Below are 24053 nucleotides of genomic sequence, written 5' to 3' on the forward strand. Positions count from 1 at the left end.
AGATTAGCTAGTCTTGTTAGACTTTCTCCAAGTTTGAGGATAACATGATACCTTCCTCTATCTTCGGGGATGACGTAATAAGATAAATTCTTGTTATTATTGTGGTATGATTGATTAATCTTGTTTGACTTTCTCCCTATTTGTTGGAGTTGACTAAATAAGATGAATTAATCATTGCATGACTAGGATAGAAAACCTATGATCTCAACACTTGCCAAGAATGTCTCTCTTCCTTACTTGTCTTCTTTAAATACTTGCATGATTTACTCTTCTTGTCATTTAAATTCTTGCCCCTTTATATTTTATTGTCCCTATATAAATCAATACCCCCTTGTCCCCTCATAGCCAATAATCATTCACTTCATTGCAATTCCTCGTGAGACGACCTGGAGTCTAAATACTCCGGTTATTTCTTATTTGGGGATTGTTCTTTGTGACAACCTAAAAATTTAATTTGATACGAGAGTTGTTTGTTGGGTTGGATCTATACATGCAATGCAAATATTTTGTGAAATTCCTTACCCACAACAATTTTTGTGTCAAGAAGCATCTCAATCCCTTCCATTGGAGCAAACAACTTTGAGCATAAGCCTCAATTAGTTTCTCTAATGCAACAGAATTGCAAGTTTCATGGACTTCCATTGGAAGATCCTCATCAGTTCTTAGCTGAATTCTTGCAAATCTGTGACACTGTTAAGACCAATGGGGTTGACCCTAAAGTCTACAGACTTATGCTTTTTCCTTTCGCTGTAAGAGACAGAGCTAGGACATGGTTGGATTCACAACCTAAAGAAAGCCTGAACTCTTGGGAAAAGCTAGTCAATGCCTTCTTGGCAAAGTTCTTTCCACCTCAAAAATTGAGCAAGCTTAGAGTGGAAGTCTAAACCTTCAGACAGAAGGAAGGTGAATCCCTCTATGAAGCTTGGGAAAGATACAAGCAATTGATCAGAAGATGTCCTTCTGACATGCTTTCTAAATGGAGCATCATAGGTATTTTCTATGATGGTCTGTCTGAACTATCCAAGATGTCATTGGATAGCTCTGCTGGAGGATCTCTTTATCTGAAGAAGACGCCTACAGAAGCTCAAGAACTCATTAAAATGGTTGCAAATAACCAATTCATGTACACTTCTGAAAGGAATCCTGTGAATAATAGAATAACTCAGAAGAAAGGAGTTCTTGAGATTGATACTCTGAATGCCATATTGGCTCAGAATAAAATATTGACCCAAAAAGTCAATATGATTTCTCAGAGTCTATCTGGAATGCAAGCAGCAACAGGCAGTACTAAGGGAGCTTCCTTTGAAGAAGAAGCTTATGATCCTGAGAACCCAGCAATGGAAGAGGTGAATTACATGGGAGAACCCTATGGAAACACCTATAACCCTTCATGGAGAAATCATCCAAATCTCTCATGGAAGGATCAACAGAGACCTCAACAAGGTTTCAACAACAATAATGGTGGAAGAAACAAGTTTAGTAATAGCAAGCCTTTTCCATCATCTTCTCAGCAACAGACAGAGAATTCTAAGCAAAGCCACTCTGACTTATCAACGATTGTCTCTGATCTAATCAAAATCACTCAAAGTTTCATGACTGAAACAAAGTCCTCCATTAGAAATTTGGAGGCACAAGTGGGTCAGTTGAGTAAGAAAATTACTGAACTCCCTCCTAGTACTCTCCCAAGCAATACAGAAGAGAATCCAAAAAGAGAGTGCAAGGCCATAACCACAACCCACACGGCCAAACCTGGAGAGGAGGAAGAGGCAGTGATCTCCACTAAGGAAGACCTCAACGGACGTCCACTGACCTCCATGGAGTTCCCTAAAGAGGAACCATGGGAATCTGAGGCTCACACTGAGACCATAGAGATTCCAGTAAATTTACTTTTGCCATTCATGAGCTCGGATGAGTATTCCTCCTCTGAAGAGGATGAAGATGTTACTGAAGAGCAAGTTGCTAAGTACCTTGGAGCAATCATGAAGCTAAATGCCAAGTTGTTTAGTAATGAGACTTGGGAGGATGAACCTCCATTGCTCATCAAAGAACTGGATGACTTGACTAGGCAGAAATTACCTCTGAAGAGACAAGACCTTGGAAAATTCTCAATCCCTTGTACCATAGGCACCATGACCTTTGAGAAGGCTCTATGTGACCTAGGGTCAAGTATAAACCTTATGCCTCTCTCTGTAATGGAGAAGCTAGGGATCAATGAGGTACAAGCTGCAAGAATCTCACTGGAGATGGCAGACAATTCAAAGAAACAGGCTTATGGACTTGTAGAGGATGTCTTGGTAAAGGTTGAAGGCCACTACATCCCTGCTGACTTCATAATCCTAGAGACTGGGAAGTGTATGGATGAGCATCCTTGGCAGACCCTTCCTAGCCACAACAAACACTGTGATTGATGTTGATAGAGGAGAATTGATCATTCAAGTGAATGGAGACTCCCTTGTGTTTAAAGCTCAAGGATCTCCCTCTGTCACCATGGAGAGGAAGCATGAAGAACTTCTCTCAATACAGAGTCAAACAGAGCCCCCACAGTCAAACTCTAAGTTTGGTGTTGGGAGGCCACAACCAAACTTTAAGTTTGGTGTTGAACCCCCACATTCAAACTCTAAGTTTGGTGTTGGAGGTTCCAACATTGCTCTGAACATCTGTGAGGCTCCATGAGAGCCACTGTCAAGCTATTGACATTAAAGAAGTGCTTGTTGGGAGGCAACCCAATTTTTACTTATCTATGTTAAATTTCTATTTTCTATTTGTTATTTTATGCTTTCTGTAGGTTGATGATTATGTGAAGTCACAAAAATAATTGAAAAAGTAAAAACAGAAGAAAAAATAGAATGAAAAATAGAACACCCTGGAGGAGAAACTTACTGACGTTTAACGCTAGGAATAGGCAAGAAGCTGGCGTTAAACGCCAGAAATGGGCAGTAGCCTGGCGTTTAACGCCAGGATTGGCAGCAAAGGGCAGTTTTGCATACCACTTGGTGCAGGGATGAGAAATCCTTGACACCTCAGGATCTGTGGACCCCACAGGATCCCCACCTACCCCACCTCTCTCTCTCATCTTCAGCCATTCATCAATCACCTCAATACCTCTTCCCCAAAAAAAACCCCTCACCTATCAAATCCCACCATTCTCTTCACCACTCACATCCATCCTTCATAAAACCCCACCTAACCCACCATTCAAATTCAAACCACTTTCCCACCCAAACCCACCCATAATGGCCGAACCATACCCCCCTCTCCACTCCTATATAAACCCATCTTCACTCCTTCATTTTCACACAACCTAAACACTACTTCTCCCCTTTGGCCGAAACACAAAGCCCCCTCTATCTCCTCTATTTCTTCTTCTTCTACTCTCTTCTTTCTTCTTTTGCTCGAGGACGAGTGATGAGCGGATAATTTATACGCTTTTTGGCATTGTTTTTAGTATGATTTTAGTAGGATCTAGTTACTTTTAGGGATGTTTTCATTAGTTTTTATGTTAAATTCACATTTCTGGACTTTATTATGAGTTTGTGTGTTTTTCTGTGATTGCAGGTATTTTCTGCTGATGCTGTTGGATTCTGACCTCCCTGCACGCAAAGTGGATTTTCTGGAGCTACAGAACTCAAACTTGCGCGCTTCCAATTGTGTTGGAAAGTAGACATCCAGGGCTTTCCAGAAATGTATAATAGTCCATACTTTGGCCAATTTTAGACAACGTAAAAGGGCGTTGAACGCCAGTTCTATGCTGCTGTCTGGAGTTAAACGCCAGAAACAAGTCACAAACCAGAGTTGAACGCCAGAAATATGTTACAACCTGGCGTTCAACTCCAGAAAGAGCCTCTGCACGTGTAACATTCAAGCTCAGCCCAAGCACACACCAAGTGGGCCCCAGAAGTGGATTTATGCATCAATTACTTACTTCTGTAAACCCTAGTAACTAGTTTAGTATAAATAGAACTTTTTACTATTGTATTTTCATCTTTGGTCTCAGTTTTAATCTATTATTCATCTTAGGAGACTATTGATCACGTTTTGGGGGCTGGCCTCTCAGCCATGCCTGAACCTTTCACTTATGTATTTTTCAACGGTAGAGTTTCTGCACTCCATAGATTAAGGTGTGGAGCTCTGCTGTTCCTCAAGAATTAATGTAAAGTACTACTGTTTTCTATTCAATTCAACTTATTCCGCTTCTAAGATATTCATTCGCACTTCAACATGAATGTGATGAACGTGACAATCATCATCATTCCCTATGAATACGTGCCTGACAACCACTTCCGTTCTACCTTAGATTGAATGAGTATCTCTTAGATCTCTTAATCAGAATCTTCATGGTGTAAGCTAGATTGATGGCGGCATTCATGAGAATCCGGAAAGTCTAAACCTTGTCTGTGGTATTCCGAGTAGGATTCAGGGATTGAATGACTGTGACGAGCTTCAAACTCGCGAGTGCTGGGCGTAGTGACAGACGCAAAAGGAGGGTGAATCCTATTCCAACATGATCGAGAACCTCAGATGATTAGCCGTGCTGTGACAGAGCATTTGGACTATTTTCACAAGAGGATGTGATGTAGCCATTGACAACGGTGATGCCCTTACATAAAGCCAGCCATGGAAAGGAGTAAGATTGATTGGATGAAGACAGCAGGAAAGCAGAAGCTCAGAGGAACGAACGCATCTCCATACACTTATCTGAAATTATCACCAATGATATACATAAGTATTTCTATCTTTATCTTCTGTCTATTTATTATTAATTTTGAAAACTCCATAACCTTTGATATCCGCCTGACTGAGATTTACAAGGTGACCATAGCTTGCTTCAAACCAACAATCTTCGTGGGATCGACCCTTACTCACGTAAGGTTTATTACTTGGACGACCCAGTGCACTTGCTGGTTAGTTGTATCGAAGTTGTGAATGAAAAACGATTTATTAAGACGTGCGTACAGAGTTTCTGGCGCCGTTGCCTGGGATCACAATTTCGTGCACCAAGTTTTTGGCGCCGTTGCCGGGGATTGTTCGAGTTTGGACAACTGACGGTTCATCTTGTTGCTCAGATTTGGTAATTTTCTTTTTGTTTTATTTTCAAAAATTTTTCAAAAAAATCTTTCAAAAATTTCTCCTTTGTTTTCGAAAAAAATTTTAAAATAAAAATATTTTCAAAAATATATTTTTCTTCAGAATTTTTAAGAATGAATTCTAGTGTTTCATGAAGCATGTTGAAGCCTGGCTGGCTGTAAAGCCATGTCTAATTCTTTTGAATAGGGAATGTCAGGCGTGTCATGTCTGAGTTACATACTAAAGCTTGGCTGGCTATTAAGCCATGCCTGACCCTTTGATTGGAGCTTTAGACTAAAGAGCATAAGATTCCTGGAATTCATATTAAAAATTTTGGAATCCTTATTTTTCTTTTTCAAAATGATTTTCGAAAAAATTAAAAGAAAATACAAAAAAAAATCATAAAATCATAAAAATCAAAAAAATATTTTGTATTTCTTGTTTGAGTCTTTAGTCAAGTTGAAAGTTTGGTGTCAATTGCATATTCATCTTACATTTTTCGAAAAATCATGCATTCATAGTGTTCTTCATGATCTTCACGTTGTTCTTGGTAAGTCTTCTTGTTTGATCTTGATGTTTTCTTGTTTTGTGTCTTTTCTTGTCTTTCATATGCATTCTTGCATCCATAGAGTCTATACATGAAAAATTTCTAAGTTTGGTGTCTTGCATGTTTTCTTTGCATTAAAAATTTTTTCAAAAATATGTTCTTGATGTTCATCATAATCTTCAAAGTGTTCTTCGTGTTCATCTTGACATTCATAGCATTCTTGCATGCATGCATTGTTTTGATCCAAAATTTTCATGCATTGAGTCTTTTTCATGTTTTTCCCTCTCATCATTAAAAATTCAAAAATAAAAAAAAATATCTTTCCCTTTTTCACTCATAAATTTCGAAAATTTGAGTTGACTTTTTCAAAATTTTTTAAAATCTAGTTGTTTTTATGAGTCAAATCAAATTTTCAATTTAAAAATCTTATCTTTTTCAAAATCTTTTTCAAAAATCAAATATTTTTCATTTTTCTTATTTATTTTCGAAAATTATAAAAATATTTTTCAAAAATCTTTTTTTATTTTATCTCATAATTTTCGAAAATAACATCATCAATTAATGTTTTGATTCAAAAATTTCAAGTTTGTTACTTACTTGTTAAGAAAGATTCAAATTTTGAGTTCTAGAATCTTATCTTGTGATTTCTTGTGAATCAAGTCATGAATTGTGATTTTAAAAATTAAATCTTTTTCAAAACTAATTTCAATCATATCTTTTAAAAAATATCTCTTTATCTTATCTTTTTCAAAATTTGATTTTAAAATATCCTTTCTAACTTCTTATCCTCTTACCTCTTCAAAATTGAATTTCAAATTTGTTTCAACTAACTAACTAACTTTTTGTTTGTTTCTTATCTTTTTCAAAACTACCTAACTAACTCTCTCTCTCTAATTTTTGAAAATATCTTCCCTCTTTTTCAAAATTTCTTTTTAATTAACTAATTATTTTAACTTTTGATTTTAAAATTTCAAAAAAATCACTAACTCTTTTTCAAAAATTATTTTCGAAAATTCACTTCCCCCTCTCATCTTCTTCTATTTGTTTATTTATTTACTAACATCTCTTCCTCACTCACCAAAAATCCGAACCCCCTCTCTCTCTCTGAGTTCAGATTTTCTCTTCTTCTTTTCTTCTATTCACACAGGGACCTCTATACTGTGGTAAAAAGGATCCCTATTATTATTATTATTTTTCTGTCTCTCTTTTTCATATGAGCAGGAGCAAAGACAAGAACATTCTTGTTGAAGCAGATCCAGAACCTGAAAGGACTCTGAAGAGGAAACTAAGAGAAGCTAAATTACAACAATCCAGCAAGCACCTTTCAGAAACTTTCGAACAGGAAGAGGAGATGGCAGGCGAAAATAATAATAACGCAAGGAGAATGCTTGGTGACTTTACTGCACCTAATTCCAATTTACATGGAAGAAGCATCTCCATTCCTGCCATTGGAGCAAACAATTTTGAGCTGAAACCTCAATTAGTTCCTTTGATGCAGCAGAACTGCAAGTTTCGTGGACTTCCATCTGAAGATCCTTTTCAGTGCTTAACTGAATTCTTGTAGATATGTGATACTGTTAAGACTAATGGAGTAGATCCTGAAGTCTACAGGCTCATGATTTTCCCTTTTGCTGTAAGAGACAGAGCTAGAGTATGGTTGTACTCTCAACCTAAGGATAGCCTGAACTCTTGGGATAAGCTGGTCAAGGCTTTCTTAGCCAAGTTCTTTCCTCCTCAAAAGCTGAGTAAGCTTAGAGTGAATGTTCAGACTTTCAGACAGAAAGAAGGTGAATCCCTCTATGAAGCTTGGGAGAGATACAAAGGACTGACCAAAAAGTGTCCTTCTGACATGCTTTCAGAATGGACCATCCTGGACATATTCTATGATGGTCTGTCTGAATTAGCTAAAATATCATTGGATACCTCTGCAGATGGATCCATTCACTTAAAGAAAATGCCTGCAGAAGCTCAAGAACTCATTGACATGGTTGCCAACAACCAGTTCATGTACGCTTCTGAAAGGAATCCTGTGAATAATGGGACGCCTATGAAGAAGGGAGTTCTTAAAATTGATACTTTGAATGCTATATTGGCTCAGAATAAAATATTGACTCAGCAAGTCAATATGATTTCTCAGAGTCTGAATGGAATGCAAGCTGCATCCAGCAGTACTCAAGAGGCAGCTTCTGAAGAAGAAGCCTATGATCCTGAAAACCCTGCAATAGCAGAGGTAAATTACTTAGGTGAACCTTATGGAAACACCTATAACCCCTCATGGAGAAATCACCCAAATCTCTCATGGAAGGATCAACAAAAGCCTCAACAAGGCTTTAATAATGGTGGAAGAAATAGGTTTAACAATAGTAAACCTTTTCCATCATCCACTCAGCAACAGACAGAGAATTCTGAGTAGAATCCATCTAGCTTAGCAAATTTAGTCTCTGATCTATCTAAGGCCACTGTGAGATTCATGAATGAAATAAGATCCTCCATTAGAAATTTGGAAGCACAAGTGGGCCAGCTGAGTAAAAGGATCACTAAAATCCCTCCTAGTACTCTCCCAAGCAATATAGAAGAAAATCCAAAAGGAGAGTGCAAGGCCATTGACATAACCACCATGGCCGAACCTGTAAGGGAGGTTGAGGACGTGAATCCCAGTGAGGAAGACCTCCTGGGACGTCCAGTGATCAATAAGGAGTTTCCCTCTGAGGAACCAAGAGAATCTGAGACTCATCTAGAGACCATAGAGATTCCATTGAACCTCCTTATGCCATTCATGAGCTCTGATGAGTATTTCTCTTCTGAAGAGAATGAAGATGTTACTGAAGAGCAAACTGCCAAGTTTCTTGGTGCAATCATGAAGCTGAATGCCAAATTATTTGGTATTGAGACTTGGGAAGATGAACCTCCCTTGTTCACCAATGAACTAAGTGATCTGGATCAACTGAGATTGTCTCAGAAGAAACAGGATCCTGGAAAGTTCGTAATACCTTGTACCATAGGCAACATGATCTTTGAAAAGGCTCTGTGTGACCTTGGTTCAGGGATAAACCTCATGCCCCTCTCTGTAATATAGAAACTGGGAATCTATGGGGTACAAGCTGCTAAAATCTCATTAGAGATGGCAGACAATTCAAGAAAACAGGCTTATGGACAAGTAGAGGACGTGTTAGTAAAGGTTGAAGGCCTTTACATCCCTGCTGATTTCATAGTCCTAGATTCTGGAAAGGATGAGGATGAATTCATCATCCTTGGAAGACCCTTCCTAGCCACAGCAAGAGCTGTGATTGATGTTGACAGAAGTGAATTAGTCCTTCAATTGAATGGGGACTCCCTTGTGTTTACAACTTAAGGTTATCCTTCTGTAAACATGGAGAGGAAGCATAAAAAGCTTCTCTCAAAACAGAGTCAACCAGAGCCCCCACAGTCAAACTCTAAGTTTGGTGTTGGGAGGCCACAACTAAACTCTAAGTTTGGTGTTGAACTCCCATATCCAAACTCTAAGTTTGGTGTTGGGGAGTCTCAATAATGCTCTGAACATCTGTGAGGCTACATGAGAGCCCACTGTCAAGCTATTGACATTAAAGAAGCACTTATTGGGAGGAAACCCAATTTTTATTTATCTAATTCTATTTTTCTTGTTCTTTCATGTTTTATTAGGTTAATGATCATGTGGAGTCACAAAATAAATATAAAAATTGAAAAACGGAATCAAAAACAGCAGAAGAAAAATCACACCCTGGAGGAAGGCCTTACTGGCGTTTAAACGCCAGTAAGAAGCATCTGGCTGGCGTTCAATGCCAGAACAGAGCATGGTTCTGGTGCTGAACGCCCAAAATGGGCAGCATCTGGGTGTTTGAACGCCAGAATTGCACCCTGGAGAAGAGCTGGCACTGAATTGCATGGTTCTGGCGTTCAACGCCCAGAACAAGCACCAATCTGGCGCTGAACGCCCAGAGTTGTGTGCAAAGGCATTTTGCATGCCTAATTTGGTGCAAGGTTGTAAATCCTTGAACACCTCAGGATCTGTAGACCCCACAGGATCACCTCAGGATCTGTGGACCCCACAGGATCTCTACCTACCTCCACTCACTTCTTCTCACCCCTCTTTCACACAATCCCATAAACACTCATCCCAAAACTCTTCACTAATCACCTCAATCTCTCTTCCCTATCACCACTTCACCACTCACATCCATCCACTCTTCCCCATAAACCTACCTCATAAACACCACTGATGCACGAAATTGTGATGTCCAGGCTCGAACAATCCCTGGTAATGGCTCCAAAAACTTGGTGCTCTGATCTTAATTCATGATTGTCACAACTTCGATACAACTAACCAGCAAGTGCACTGGGTCGTCCAAGTAATACCTTACGTGAGTAAGGGTCGAATCCCACGGAGATTGTTGGTATGAAGCAAGCTATGGTCACCTTGCAAATCTCAGTTAGGCAGATATAAATTGATAATGGTGTTTTCAAATTTAATATAATAAAATAAGGATAGAAAGACTTATGTAATTCATTGGTAGGAATTTCAGATAAGCGAATGGAGATGCTTTTCATTCCTCTGAACCCCTGCTTTCCTGCTATCTTCATCCAATCAGTCTTACTCCTTTCCATGGCTGGCTTTATGCAAGGGCATCACCGTTGTCAGTGGCTACATCCCCTCCTCTCAGTGAATAATATGCTCACGCACCCTGTCACGGCACGGCTATTCATCTGTCGGTTCTCGATCATGCTGGAATAGGATTCACTCTCCTTTTGCGTCTGTCACTAACGCCCAACAATCGCGAGTTTGAAGCTCGTCACAGTCATTCAATCATTGAATCCTACTCAGAATACCACAGACAAGGTTTAGACCTTCCGGATTCTCTTGAATGCCGCCATCATTCTAGCTTACGCCACGAAGATTCTGGTTAGGAGATCTAAGAGATACTCATTCTAGCTTATTTCATGTAGAACAGAAGTTTTTGTCAGGCACGAGTTCATAAGGGAGAAGGATGATGAGCGTCACACATAATCATCACCTTCATCACGTTCTTGGGTGCGAATGGATATCTTAGAAGCGAAATAAGAAGAATTGAATAGAAAACAGTAGTACTTTGCATTAATCTTTGAGGAACAGCAGAGCTCCACACCTTAATCTATGGAGTGTAGAAACTCTACCGTTGAAAATACATAAGTGAAGGTCCAGGCATGGCCGAGATGGCCAGCCCCCTAAAACGTGATCAAAGGATCATAAGGTAATCCAAAGATGGTCTCCAAGACTTCTAATACAATAGTAAGAGGTCCTATTTATAATAAACTAGTCACTAGGGTTTACATGAGTAAGTAATTGATGAATAAATCCACTTCCGGGGCCCACTTGGTGTGTGTTTGGGCTGAGCCTGAGTGTTGCACGTGCAGAGGCCATTTGTGGAGTTGAACGCCAGTTTCTGTGCCAGTTTGGGCGTTCAACTCTGGTTTTGGATCCTTTTCTGGCGCTGGACGCCAGATTTGGGTAGAAAGCTGGCGTTGAACGCCAGTTTACGTCGTCTATTCTTGGCCAAAGTATGGACTATTATATATTGCTGGAAAGCCCTGGATGTCTACTTTCCAACGCAATTGGAAGCGCGCCATTTCGAGTTCTGTAGCTCCAGAAAATCCACTTTGAGTGCAGGGAGGTCAGAATCCAACAGCCTCAGCAGTCCTTCTTCAACCTCTGAATCTGATTTCTGCTCAAGTCCCTCAATTTCAGCCAGAAAATACCTGAAATCATAGAAAAACACACAAACTCATAGTAAAGTCCAGAAATGTGAATTTAACATAAAAACTAATGAAAACATCCCTAAAAGTAACTAGATCCTACTAAAAACATACTAAAAACAATGCCAAAAAGCGTATAAATTATCCGCTCATCACAACACCAAACTTAAATTGTTGCTTGTCCCCAAGCAACTGAAAATCAAATAGGATAAAAAGAAGAGAATATACTATAAATTCCAAACTATCAATGAAACATAGTTTCAATCATATGAGCGGGACTTATAGCTTTTTGCCTCTTGAATAGTTTTGGCATCTCACTTTATCCATTGAGGTTCAGAATGATTGGCATCTATAGGAACTTCAGATTTCGAATAGTGTTATTGACTCTCCTAGTTCAGTATGATGATTCTTGAACACAGCTTCTTTATGAGTCTTGGCCGTGGCCCTAAGCACTTTGTTTTCCAGTATTACTACCGGATACATCAATGCCACAGACACATAATTGGGTGAACCTTTTCAGATTGTGACTCAGCTTTGCTAAAGTCCCCAATTAGAGGTGTCCAGGGTTCTTAAGCACACTCTTTGTTTGCTTTGGACCTTGACTTTAACCGCTCAGTCTCAAGTTTTCACTTGACACCTACACGCCACAAGCACATGGTTAGGGACAGCTTGGTTTAGCCGCTTAGACCAGGATTTTATTCCTTTAGGCCCTCCTATCCACTGATACTCAAAGCCTTGGGATCCTTTTTATTTGCCCTTGCCTTTTGGTTTTAAGGGTTATTGGCTTTTTCTGCTTGATTTTTCTTTTTTTTTTTTCTCTTTTTTTTTCTATATATTTTTTTCGCATATTTTTTTGCTTTTTTTTTTTCTTTTTTTTTTTTTTCTGCAAGCTTTGTTCTTTGCTGCTTTTTCTTGCTTCAAGAATCATTTTTATGATTTTTCAGATTATCAAATAACATGTCTCCTAGTCATCATTCTTTCAATAGCCAACATATTTAACATTCTTAAACAACAACTTCAAAAGACATATGCACTGTTCAAGCATACATTCAGAAAACAAGAAGCATTGTCACCACATCAATATGATGAAACTAAGTTCAAGGATAAATTCGAAACTCATGTACTTCTTGTTCTTTTGAATTAAAACATTTTTCATTTAAGAGAGGTGATGGATTCATAGAACATTCATATCTTTAAGACAAAGTTACTAACTACTAATGATCATGTAATGAAGACACAAACATAGATAAGCACATAACATAGAAAACGAAAAACAGAGAAAGCAAGAACAAGGAATGAATCCACCTTAGTGATGGTGGCGTTTCCTTCTTGAGGAACCAATGATGTCCTTGAGCTCTTCTATGTCTCTTCCTTGTCTTTGTTGCTCCTCCCTCATTGCTTTTTGATCATCTTTTATTTCATGAAGCATGATGGAGTGCTCTTGATGTTCCACCCTTAGTTGTCCCATATTGGAACTTAATTCTTCTAGGGAGGTGTTGATGTGCTCCCAATAGTTTTGTGGAGGAAAGTGCATTTGAGGCATTTCCGGAATCTCATGGTGATGAGCTTCTTGCGCATCTTGAGCTCCATGACTGGGCTCTCTTGCTTGCTCCATCTTTTTCTTAGTGATGGGCTTTTCCTCTTTAATGAGGATATCTCCCTCTATGTCAATCCCAGCTGAATTGCATAGGTGGCAAATGAGGTGAGGAAAGGCTAACCTTGCCATAGTGGAGGACTTGTCAGCCACCTTGTAGAGTTCTTGAGGTATAATCTCATGAACTTCCACCTCTTCTCCAATCATGATGCTATGGATCATGATGGCCCGGTCTATAGTAACTTCAGACCGGTTGCTAGTGGGAATGATTGAGCATTGAATAAACTCCAACCATCCTCTAGCTATAGGCTTGAGGTCCAATCTTCTTAGTTGAACCGGCTTGCCTTTGGAGTCAATCTTCCATTGAGCTCCTTCTATACATATGTCCATAAGGACTTGGTCCAACCTTTGATCAAAGTTGACTCTCCTTGTGTAGGGGCGTGCGTTCTCTTCCATGTATGGCAAGTTGAACGCCAACCTCACATTCTCCGGACTAAAATCTAAGTATTTCCCCCGAACCATTGTAACATAGTTCTTTGGATCCGGGTTCTTACTTTGATCATGGTTCTTGGTGATCCATGCATTGGCATAGAACTCTTGAACCATTAGGATGCCGACTTGTTGGATGGGATTTGTTAGAACTTCCCAACCTCTTCTTTGAATTTCATGTCGGATCTCCGGATACTCATTTCTTTTGAGTTTAAAAGGGACCTCAGGGATCACCTTCTTCTTGGCCACAACATCATAGAAGTGGTCTTGATGGGCTTTGGAGATGAACCTTTCCATCTCCCATGACTCGGATGTGAAAGCATTTATCTTCCCTTTCTCTCTTCTAGAGGATTCTCCGGTCTTAGGTGCCATCAATGGTAATGGAAAAACAAAAAAGCTATGCTTTTACCACACCAAACTTAGAATATTGCTCGCCCTCGAGCAATAAACAAAAGAATAGAAGAAGAAGAAGAAGAATTATGGAGAGGGAGATGTGGTTTCGGCCAAGAGGAGTGTAGAGGGGTGTGTTGTGTGAAGTTGATGAAGAATGGAGGGCTTTATATAGGGTAGGGAGGGGGGGGTATTGGTTCGGCCATATGGGTGGTTTTGGGTGGGAAATTGGTTTTAAATTTTGAAGGTAGGTGGAGTTTATGAGATAGGTTTATGGGGAAGAGTGGATGGATGTGAGTGGTGAAGAGGTGATGGGGAAGAGAGTTTGAGGTAATTGGTGAAGGGTTTTTGGGGAAGAGTGTTTATGGGGTTGTGTGAAAGAGAGTGGTGAGAAGAGGTGAGTGGAGGTATGTGGGGATCCTGTAGGGTCCACAGATCCTGAGTGGATCCTGTGGGGTCCACAGATCCTGAGATGATCCTGTGGGGTCCACAGATCCTGAGGTGTCAAGGCATTTACATCCCTGCACCATTTAGGCATGTAAAAATGCCTTTGTACCCAACTCTGGGCGTTCAGCGCCAGGTTGGTGGCCATTTTGGGCGTTCAACGCCCATCTGTGTGCCATTTCTGGCGTTGAACGCCAGAACCATGCCTGTTCTGGCGTTCAGCGCCCAGAAGCTGCCCATTTTGGGCGTTCAGCGCCAGAACCATGCTCTGTTCTGGCGCTGAACGCCAGACAGATGCTCCTCCAGGGTGTGATTTTTCTTCTTCTGTTTTTGATTCCGTTTTCAATTTTTCTATTTCTTTTGTGACTCCACATGATCATGAACCTAAGAAAACATGAAAAACAATAAAAATAAGAATTAGATAAACATTGGGTTGCCTCCCAACAAGCGCTTCTTTAATGTCAATAGCTTGACAGTGGGCTCTCATGGAGCCTCACAGATGTGCAGAGCTTTGTTGAGACTCTCCAACACCAAACTTAGAGTTTGGATATGGGAGTTCAACACCAAACTTAGAGTTTGGTTGTGGCCTCCCAACACCAAACTTAGAGTTTGACTGTGGGGGCTCTGGTTGACTCTGCTTTGAGAGAAGCTTTTCAAGCTTCCTCTCCATGGTTGCAGAGGGAGATCCTTGAGTTTTGAATACAAGGGAGTTCTCATTCCATTGAAGGACTATTTCACCTCTGTCAACATCAATCACAGCTCTTGCTGTGGCCAGGAAAGGTCTTCCTAGGATGATGGATTCATCCTCTTCCTTTCCAGTATCCAGGACTATGAAATCAGTAGGTACGTAAAGGCCCTCAACCTTTACTAATACATCTTCTACTTGTCCATAAGCCTGTCTTCTTGAGATGTCTGCCATCTCTAGTGAGATTTTAGCAGCTTGCACCCCATAGATTCCCAGTTTCTCTACTACAGAGAGGGGCATGAGGTTTATTCCTGAACCAAGGTCACAAAGAGCTTTAAAGATCATGGTGCCTATGGTACAGGGTATTATGAACTTTCCAGGATCCTGTCTCTTCTGAGGCAATGTCAGTTGATCCAGATCACTTAGTTCATTGATGAACAAGGGAGGTTCAACTTCCCAAGCATCAATGCCAAACAATTTGGCATTCAGCTTCATGATTGCACCAAGAAACTTGGCAGTTTGCTCTTTAGTGACATCCTCATTCTCTTCAGAAGAGGAATACTCATCAGAGCTCATGAAGGGCATAAGGAGGTTCAATGGAATCTCTATGGTCTCTAGATGAGTCTCAGATTCCTTTGGTTCCTCAGAGGGAAGCTCCTTATTTACCACTGGACGTCCCAGGGGGTCTTCCTCCTTGGGATTCATGTCCTCTCCTCTCCTCACAGGTTCGGCCATGGCGCTTATGTCAATGGCCTTGCACTCTCCTTTTGGGTTCTATTCTGTATTGCTTGGGAGAGTACTAGGAGGGATTTCAATGATCCTTTTACTCAGCTGGCCCACTTGTGCTTCCAGATTTCTAATGGAAGACCTTGTTTCATTCATGAAACTTACAGTGGCCTTAGATAGATCAGAGACTAGATTTGCTAAATTAGAGGCATTTTGTTCAGAGTTCTCTTTCTGTTGCTGAGTTGATGATGGAAAAGGCTTGCTATTGCTAAACCTGTTTCTTCCACCATTATTAAAGCCTTGTTGGGGCTTTTGATCCTTCCATGGGAAATTTGGATGATTTCTCCATATTGAGTTATAGGTGTTTCCATAAGGTTCACCTAAGTAATTTACCTCTGCTATTGCAGGGTTCTCAGGATCATAAGCTTCTTCTTCAGAAGATGCCTCTTGAGTACTGTTGGATGCAGCTTGCATTCCATGCTGACTCTGAGAGATCATATTGACTTGCTGAGTCAATATTTTATTCTGAGCCAATATGGCATTCAGAGTATCAACCTCAAGAACTCCCTTCTTCATAGGCGTCCCATTACTCACAGGATTCCTTTCAGAAGTGTACATGAACTGGTTATTAGCAACCATGTCAATGAGTTCTTGAGCTTCTGCAGGCGTTTTCTTTAGGTGAATGGATCCACCTGTAGAAGTGTCCAGTGACATCTTTGATAGCTCAGATAAACCATCATAGAATATATCCAGGATGGTCCATTCTGAAAGCATGTCAGAAGGACACTTTTTGGTCAACTGTTTGTATCTTTCCCAAGCTTCATAGAGGGATTCACCTTCTTTCTGTCTGAAGGTTTGAACATCAGCTCTAAGCTTGCTCAGCTTTTGAGGAGGAAAGTACTTGGCTAAGAAAGCCGTGACCAGCTTATCCCAAGAGTTCAGGCTGTCTTTGGGTTGAGAATCCAACCATAATCTAGCTCTGTCTCTTACAGCAAAAGGGAAAAACATGAGCCTGTAGACTTCAGGATCTACTCCATTAGTCTTAACAGTATCACATATCTGCAAGAATTCAGTTAAGAACTGAAAAGGATCTTCAGATGGAAGTCCATGAAACTTGCAGTTCTGCCGCATTAGAGAAACTAATTGAGGTTTCAGCTCAAAGTTGTTTGCTCCAATGGCAGGAATGGAGATGCTTCTTCCATGTAAACTGGAATTAGGTGCAGTAAAGTCACCAAGCATCTTCCTTACATTATCATTATTTTCGGCTGCCATCTCCTCTGCCTGTTCGAAAATTTCTGAAAGGGTATCTCTAGATTGTTGTATTTTAGCTTCTCTTAATTTTCTCTTCAGAGTCCTTTCAGGTTCTGGATCTGCTTCCACAAGAATGTTCTTATCCTTGCTCCTGCTCATATGACAAAGAAGAAGGCACAGAAAAGTGACAATAATAATAGAGATCCTTTATACCACTGTATAGGGATCCCTTTGTGAGTGGAAGAACAGAGGGGGAGACAAAGAATGTAATGTAATGGAAGAAACACAACTGTGAGGAGGCTTTGAGATGTGAGATGAGATGTTAGGATATGAATGAATAAATAGAATAAGATGGGAGAGGGAGAATTTTCGAAAATATTTTTGAAAAAGAGTTAGTGATTTTCGAAAATGGTTTTTGAAAAATGTTAGTATTTTTTTTCGAAATTTTTTTTAAATAAAAAATAAAAATAATTAGTTAATAAAAAAGAAATTTTTGAAAAAGAGGGAAGATATTTTCGAAAATTAGAGAGAGAGAGTTAGTTAGGTAGTTTTGAAAACGTTAAGAAACAAACAAAAAGTTAGTTAGTTAGTTGAAACAAATTTTGAAAAGATAAGAAGTTAGGAGGTTAGAAAAGATATTTTGAAAAGATATTTTTGAAAAAGATAAGATAAGAAGATATTTTTGAAAAGATATGATTGAAATTAGTTTTAAAAAAGATTTGATTTTTAAAATCACAATTAATGACTTGATTCATAAGAAATCACAAGATATGATTCTAGAACTTAAAGTTTGAATCTTTCTTAACAAGCAAGTAACAAACTTCAAATTTTTGAATCAAAACATTAATTGATTATGTTATTTTCGAAAATTTGGTCTAAAAATAAGAAAAAGATTTTTGAAAAATATTTTTGGAATTTTCGAAAATAACTAAGAATTTTGAAAAAGATTTGATTTTTGAAAAAGATTTTGAAAAAGATAAGATTTTCAAATTGAAAATTTGATTTGACTCATAAGAAACAACTTGATTTTTTAAAAATTTTTGAAAAAGTCAACTCAAATTTTCGAATTTGATGAGAGAAAAAGGGAAAGATATTTTTTTGATTTTTGAAATTTTTATGAAAAACATGAAAATTATGCAATGCATGAAATTTTTAGATCAAAACAATGAATGCATGCAAGAATGCTATGAATGTCAAGATGAACACCAAGAACACTATGAATATCAAGATTAACATCATAGACACAATTTTGAAAAATTTTTAATGCAAAGAAAACATGCAAGACACCAAACTTAGAATTCTTTAATGCTTAGACACTAAGAATTCAAGAATGCATATGATAAACATGAAAAGACACAAAACAAAAAATCATCAAGATCAAACAAGAAGACTTACCAAGAACAACTTGAAGATCATGAAGAACATTATGAATGCATGATATTTTCGAAAAAATGCTAGATGCACATGCAAATGACACCAAACTTATGATATGACTCAAGACTCAAACAAGAAACAGAAAAATATTTTTGATTTTTATGATTTTCTAAATTTTTTGGATTTTTTTGAAAATTATATGAAAAAGAAAAAGAAAAATTAAGGATTCCAAAATTTTTAACATGAATTCCAGGAATCTTGCATTCTTAGTCTAAAGCTTCAGTCCAGGAATTAGACATGGCTCACTAGCCAGCCAAGCTTTCAATGAAAGCTCCGGTCCAAAACACTAGACATGGCCAATGGCCAGCCAAGCTTCAGCATGTAATTCAGACATGACACGCCTGACATATCCTACAGTCGTGTAACAACTGATGGTTGGAAGCCTCAGTCCAAAGGAATTTAGACATGGCTTTACAGCCAGCCAGGCTTCACATGCTTCATGAAACACTAGAATTCATTCTTAAAAATTTTGAATAAAAATTTTTTTTAAAACATTTTTATTATTTTCGAAAACAGATGAGAAAGTTTTGAAAATATTTTTGAAAAGAAAACAAAAAGAAAATTACCTAATCTGAGCAACAGGATGAACCGTCAGTTGTCCAAACTCAAACAATCCCCGGCAACGGCGCCAAAAACTTGATGCACGAAATTGTGATGTCCAGGCTCGAACAATCCCTGGTAATGGCTCCAAAAACTTGGTGCTCTGATCTTAATTCATGATTGTCACAACTTCGATACAACTAACCAGCAAGTGCACTGGGTCGTCCAAGTAATACCTTACGTGAGTAAGGGTCGAATCCCACGGAGATTGTTGGTATGAAGCAAGCTATGGTCACCTTGCAAATCTCAGTTAGGCAGATATAAATTGATAATGGTGTTTTCGAATTTAATATAATAAAATAGGGATAGAAAGACTTATGTAATTCATTGGTAGGAATTTCAGATAAGCGAATGGAGATGCTTTTCGTTCCTCTGAACCCCTGCTTTCCTGCTATCTTCATCCAATCAGTCTTACTCCTTTCCATGGCTGGCTTTATGCAAGGGCATCACCGTTGTCAGTGGCTACATCCCCTCCTCTCAGTGAATAATATGCTCACGCACCCTGTCACGGCACGGCTATTCATCTATCGGTTCTCGATCATGCTGGAATAGGATTCACCCTCCTTTTGCGTCTGTCACTAACGCCCAACAATCGCGAGTTTGAAGCTCGTCACAGTCATTCAATCATTGAATCCTACTCAGAATACCACAGACAAGGTTTAGACCTTCCGGATTCTCTTGAATGCCGCCATCATTCTAGCTTACGCCACGAAGATTCAGGTTAGGAGATCTAAGAGATACTCATTCTAGCTTATTTCATGTAGAACAGAAGTGTTTGTCAGGCACGCGTTCATAAGGGAGAAGGATGATGAGCGTCACACATAATCATCACCTTCATCACGTTCTTGGGTGCGAATGGATATCTTAGAAGCAAAATAAGAAGAATTGAATTGAAAACAGTAGTACTTTACATTAATCTTTGAGGAACAGCAGAGCTCCACACCTTAATCTATGGAGTGTAGAAACTCTACCGTTGAAAATACATAAGTGAAGGTCCAGGCATGGCCGAGATGGCCAGCCCCCTAAAACGTGATCAAAGGATCATAAGGTAATCCAAAGATGGTCTCCAAGACTTCTAATACAATAGTAAGAGGTCCTATTTATAATAAACTAGTCACTAGGGTTTACATGAGTAAGTAATTGATGAATAAATCCACTTCCGGGGCCCACTTGGTGTGTGTTTGGGCTGAGCCTGAGTGTTGCACGTGCAGAGGCCATTTGTGGAGTTGAACGCCAGTTTCTGTGCCAGTTTGGGCGTTCAACTCTGGTTTTGGATCCTTTTCTGGCGCTGGACGCCAGATTTGGGTAGAAAGCTGGCGTTGAACGCCAGTTTACATCGTCTATTCTTGGCCAAAGTATGGACTATTATATATTGCTGGAAAGCCCTGGATGTCTACTTTCTAACGCAATTGGAAGCGCGCCATTTCGAGTTCTGTAGCTCCAGAAAATTTACTTTGAGTGCAGGGAGGTCAGAATCCAACAGCCTCAGCAGTCCTTCTTCAACCTCTGAATCTGATTTCTGCTCAAGTCCCTCAATTTCAGCCAGAAAATACCTGAAATCATAGAAAAACACACAAACTCATAGTAAAGTCCAGAAATGTGAATTTAACATAAAAACTAATGAAAACATCCCTAAAAGTAACTAGATCCTACTAAAAACATACTAAAAACAATGCCAAAAAGCGTATAAATTATCCGCTCATCAACCACCTACCTTCAAAATTCAAAATCAATTTCCCACCCAAACCCACCCTATATGGCCGAAACCTTACCCCCTCCCTTCCCTATATATAGCCCTCCATTCCTCCTCATTTTCACACAACACAACCCTCTCTTCCCCTTCTTGGCCGAAACACATCTCTCTCCCTCTCATCTATTTCTTCTTCTTCTTCTTCATCTCTTCTTTCTTCTCTTGCTCGAGGGCGAGCAATATTTTAAGTTTGGTGTGGTAAAAGCATAAGCTTTTTGTTTTTCCATTACCATTGATGGCACCTAAGACTGGAGAATCCTCTAGAAAAGGGAAAGGGAAGACAAAAGCTTCCACCTCCGAGTCATGGGAGATGGAAAGATTCATCTCCAAAGCTCATCAAGACCACTTCTATGATGTTGTGGTCAAGAAGAAGGTGATCCCTGAGGTCCCTTTCAAACTCAAAAGAAATGAGTATCCGGAGATCCGACATGAAATCCAAAGAAGAGGTTGGGAAGTTCTAACAAACCCCATCCAACAAGTCGGCATCCTAATGGTTCAAGAGTTCTATGCCAATGCATGGATCACTAGGAACCATGATCAAAGTAAGAACCTGAATCCAAAGAATTATATTACAATGGTTCGGGGGAAATACTTAGATTTTAGTCTGGAGAATGTAAGGTTGGCGTTCAACTTGCCTATGATGCAAGGAGATGCATGCCCCTACACTAGAAGGGTCAACTTTAATCAAAGGTTGGAGCATGTCCTCATGGACATATGTGTGGAAGGAGCTCAATGGATGATTGACTCCGAAGGCAAGCCGGTTCAATTAAGAAGACTAGACCTCAAGCCTGTGGCTAGAGGATGGTTGGAGTTCATCCAACGCTCCATCATCCCCACTAGCAACCGATCTGAAGTTACTGTGGATCGGGCCATCATGATCCATAGCATCATGATTGGAGAGGAAGTAGAAGTTCATGAAGTCATCTCCCTTGAACTCTACAAAATAGCCGAAAAGCCCTCTCCTGGGGCAAGGCTAGCTTTTCCTCATCTTATTTGCCATCTATGTTACTCAGCTGGAGCTTCCATAGAAGGAGACATTCCCATCGAGGAAGAAAAGCCCATCACTAAGAAAAGGATGGAGCAAGCAAGAGAGCCCATTCATGGATCTCAAGAGACGCATGAAGCTCATCACCATGAGATCCCGGAAATGCCTCAAATGCATTTTCCTCCACAAAACTATTGGGAGCAAATCAACACCTCCCTAGGAGAACTAAGTTCCAACATGGGACAATTAAGGGTGAAACATCAAGAGCACTCCATCATCCTTCATGAAATTAGAGAAGATCAAAAATCAATGAGGGAGGAGCAACAAAGACAAGGAAGAGATATAGAAGAGCTCAAGGACATCATTGGTTCCTCAAGAAGGAAACACCACCATCACTAAGGTGGACTCATTCCTTGTTCTTACATTCTCTGTTTTTCGTTTTCTATGTTAAGTGCTTATCTATGTTTGTGTCTTATTACATGATCATTAGTAGTTAGTAACTATGTCTTAAAGTTATGAATGTCCTATGAATCCATTACCTCTCTTAAATGAAAACTATTTTAATTCAAAAGAACAAGAAGTACATGAGTTTCGAATTTATCCTTAAACTTAGTTTAATTATATTGATGTGGTGACAATGCTTCTTGTTTTCTGAATGAATGCTTGAACAGTGCATATGAATTTTGAAGTTGTTGTTTAAGAATGTTAAATATGTTGGCTCTTGAAAGAGTGATGATAAGGAGACATGTTATTTGAATATCTGAAAAATCATAAAAATGATACTTGAAGCAACAAAAAGCAGCAAAGAACAAAGCTTGCAGAAAAAAAAAAGAAAAAAAAAATATAGGCGAAAAAAAAATAAAAAACAAAAAAAGAGAGAAAAAGCAAGCAGAAAAAGCCAAAAGCTCTTAAAACCAAGAGGCAAGAGCAAAAAGCCAATAACCCTTAAAACCAAAAGGCAAGGGTAATAAAAAGAATCCCAAGGCTTTGAGCATCAGTGGATAGGAGGGCCTAAAGGAATAAAATCCTGGCCTAAGCGGCTAAACCAAGCTGTCCCTAACTATGTGCTTGTGGCGTGAAGGTGTCAAGTGAAAACTTGAGACTGAGCGGTTAAAGTCAAGGTCCAAAGCAAAAGAAGAGTGTGCTTAAGAACCCTGGACACCTCTAATTGGGGACTTTAGCAAAGCTGAGTCACAATCTGAAAAGGTTCACCCAATTATGTGTCTGTGGCATTTATGTATCCGGTGGTAATACTGGAAAACAAAGTGCTTAGGGCCACGGCCAAGACTCATAAAATAGCTGTGTTCAAGAATCATCATACTGAACTAGGAGAATCAATAACACTGTCTGAACTCTGAGTTCCTATAGATGCCAATCATTCTGAACTTCAATGGATAAAGTGAGATGCCAAAACTATTCAAGAGGAAAAAAGCTACAAGTCCCACTCATCTAATTGGAGCCATGATTCATTGATAGTTTGGAATTTATAGTATATTCTCTTCTTTTTATCCTATTTGATTTTCAGTTGCTTGGGGACAAGCAACAATTTAAGTTTGGTGTTGTGATGAGCGGATAATTTATACGCTTTTTAGCATTGTTTTTAGTATGATTTTAGTATGATCTAGTTACTTTTAGGGATGTTTTCATTAGTTTTTATGTTAAATTCACATTTCTGGACTTTACTATGAGTTTGTGTGTTTTTCTATGATTTCAGGTATTTTCTGGCTGAAATTGAGGGACTTGAGCAAAAATCAGATTCAGAGGTTGAAGAAGGACTGCTGATGCTGTTGGATTTAGACCTCCCTGCACTCAAAGTGGATTTTCTGGAGCTATAGAACTCAAAATGGCGCGCTTCCAATTGCGTTGGAAAGTATACATCTAGGGCTTTCCAGAAATGTATAATAGTCCCTACTTTGACCGTATGACGTAAAAGGGCGTTGAACGCCAGTTCTACGCTGCTGTCTGGAGTTAAACGCCAGAAACAAGTCACCAACCAGAGTTGAACGTCAAAAATACGTTACAACCTGGCGTTCAACTCCAGAAAGAGCCTCTGCACGTGTAACATTCAAGCTCAGCCCAAGCACACACCAAGTGGGCCCCGGAAGTGGATTTATGCATCAATTACTTACTTCTGTAAACCCTAGTAACTAGTTTAGTATAAATAGAACTTTTTACTATTGTATTTTCATCTTTGGTCTCAGTTTTAATCTATTATTCATCTTAGGAGACTATTGATCACGTTTTGGGGGCTGGCCTCTCGGCCATGCCTGAACCTTTCACTTATGTATTTTTCAACGGTAGAGTTTCTGCACTCCATAGATTAAGGTGTGGAGCTCTGCTGTTCCT

At 39.3% G+C, this 24053-nt stretch overlaps 3 non-coding genes across 3 annotated transcripts; 1 reads left to right on the forward strand and 2 right to left on the reverse strand.

Annotated features, from left to right (window-relative positions):
• Nucleotides 1-863: 863 nt before the first annotated feature.
• On the reverse strand, nucleotides 864-971 carry LOC148580856 (small nucleolar RNA R71). The gene has a single exon (XR_015899587.1). It is a non-coding gene; the product is annotated as a small nucleolar RNA R71 (small nucleolar RNA).
• A 6387-nt stretch (nucleotides 972-7358) lies between these two features.
• Nucleotides 7359-7466, reverse strand: LOC148580857 (small nucleolar RNA R71). Its single transcript, XR_015899458.1, has one exon. It is a non-coding gene; the product is annotated as a small nucleolar RNA R71 (small nucleolar RNA).
• Nucleotides 7467-16455: 8989 nt separating this feature from the next.
• LOC148580858 (small nucleolar RNA R71) lies at nucleotides 16456-16563 on the forward strand. Its single transcript, XR_015895843.1, has one exon. It is a non-coding gene; the product is annotated as a small nucleolar RNA R71 (small nucleolar RNA).
• The last annotated feature ends 7490 nt before the right edge of the window (nucleotides 16564-24053 follow it).

Source organism: Arachis ipaensis, chromosome B10, assembly GCF_059453495.1.
Source record: "Arachis ipaensis isolate K30076 ecotype BB chromosome B10, ASM5945349v1, whole genome shotgun sequence".
Taxonomy (NCBI): Eukaryota; Viridiplantae; Streptophyta; class Magnoliopsida; order Fabales; family Fabaceae; genus Arachis; species Arachis ipaensis.